The sequence below is a fragment of the Phyllobates terribilis genome, unplaced genomic scaffold, assembly GCF_046119375.1.
Source record: "Phyllobates terribilis strain yellow unplaced genomic scaffold, ASM4611937v1 Scaffold_1__5_contigs__length_1240528914, whole genome shotgun sequence".
In the NCBI taxonomy this organism is placed as follows: domain Eukaryota; kingdom Metazoa; phylum Chordata; class Amphibia; order Anura; family Dendrobatidae; genus Phyllobates; species Phyllobates terribilis.
Genome location: NW_027362761.1, coordinates 369828660 through 369830544, shown reverse-complemented (window position 1 = coordinate 369830544; position 1885 = coordinate 369828660).

The following is a 1885-nucleotide window of genomic DNA, read 5'->3' as shown; positions in this document are numbered from 1 at the left end:
TCCCTTCTGTGTCATTTTGGGACTATCAACAGATAGATTGAGATGATCATTTGTTATAAGAGGTTTTACTTTTTCCTCATTTTCTGTAAACTCCTCTTTCTCAAAATGGGTCTTCTGTCGGTTTTGAAGTTACGGAAGGTGTAGTCTCCACCAGCCTGAATGATAGCATTTCAAGGGCCAGTAGTTTTGCAATGCCAGTATTCAGAGCCTGTGCTCAGGGGTGGTTTGCTGAGTATGGGCGCCTTTTCTCCCATGCCTGTGCGAACGATGGCTGTAGACTGGCCTGGGAGTGTGAGGATGACAGGGAACGTGGTGCTGTGGGTGGAATTACACTGTGTCTCTGTACAACAGGGCCAGAGGATCTTCCATGGCGATCCTGTGAGGAAGCCGAACCAGCTGTGTGTGAGCAGGAGGAAGAGGCTACAACACAAGCTGAAGAGGTGCTAGGTGGCGCTGTAGGTTGGCCTAGGTCTTCAGTGTGTCTATGTAACTCCACCACGTGCTTGATCCGCACATGTTTCCACATATTTGTGGTATTGAGGTTGCTGACACTTTTCCCTCTTTTCACCTTCTGATTACACAGCTTGCATTTGACAAAGCAAATGTCATCTGCAACTGTGTCAAAAAAGGACCAGGCATTGCAAGTCTTGGGAGCGCCCGTTTTGGGTTTTGGAAGAGGCATGCTCCTAATGGGTGCCGAAGTGGAGGCTACAGGCAACCAAGTCTGCCCCCTCCCTCTCCCTCCTTTTTGGGCCGTTCGGGGAATCTCTTCCTCAGAGCTGCTCCCACCACCTTCCTGTCCCTCACACCATGATGGGTCAAGGACCTCATCATCTACACCACCCTCTTCAAACAACTGCTTCTCCTGGGTAGTCTCAACAGCACAGTACGCACCAGAAAGTGGCACCTGAGTCTCATCATAAGATGCATACTGAGGTGTGCTGCTGACCATATGCACTGGCCCACCCGCCTCTTCAGATTCAGAGAGACAAAACGGTTGCGCATCACTGCATACTACCTCTTCTTCAAATTCTAGAATTCTGCTTGGCTGGCCCCCTCTTTCCAAGCCAAGAGATTCAGAGAACAGAAGTAGAGATGGCTTCTGTCCAGGGCTCTCTGACTGCCTGGGCAATTTGGCAGGTGGTGAAGAGACAGATGGGTGCTCTTCAGTGCTCAGGACCTGAGAGGATCTGGAACTAATTGAAGTCGATGCATTAGCTGCCATCCATCCGACAACGGCTTCAATTTGGTCCTCCCGCAACAGTGGGGTATGGCGAGCTCCTTCAAAGCTGCGCATAAAGGACTGTTCCCTGGTAAAACTGGGGGATGCTGAGTCACTGGTGCCCGCAGCAGGCACAGAATCCCCACGTCCTCTCCCTTCAGGCACAGAATCCTCGCGTCCTCTCCCTGCAGAAACTCCACGCCCACGACCACGACCACATGCCTTACTCCCTGCCTTCTTCATCTTGTTAGACTGATAAAGATAGTCAGAAAAGTACTAAGGGGTTAGTGTGCTTATTCCTGAACAGCTGCTAACAGGTATAAGAAACACTAATTTTATAAAGTGTGGACTAGACTTTAATATGAGCTAATGTGGCCTACACAACTGTAAAGTGGAGTGTTTGGTGAACTTTATTTAGGTTTTTTTTGTCACAAAAAGACACTGGATGTGCCCAAAGATGTAACACCGATAGTATCACAAACTTTTTGTAGCTATTACAATGCAGGAAGGTAACCTACAAAGCAATAGATGAGGCTACAAAAAATAGGTATTAGTATTAGCTAATCTGGCTGGGGCTGCAGGGCACAAGGCTGCAGAAAGGCTCCTCTATCTACTCCTATATAGTGTGTTTGGAACCAATCTAGCTGGATACGGATGGAACCA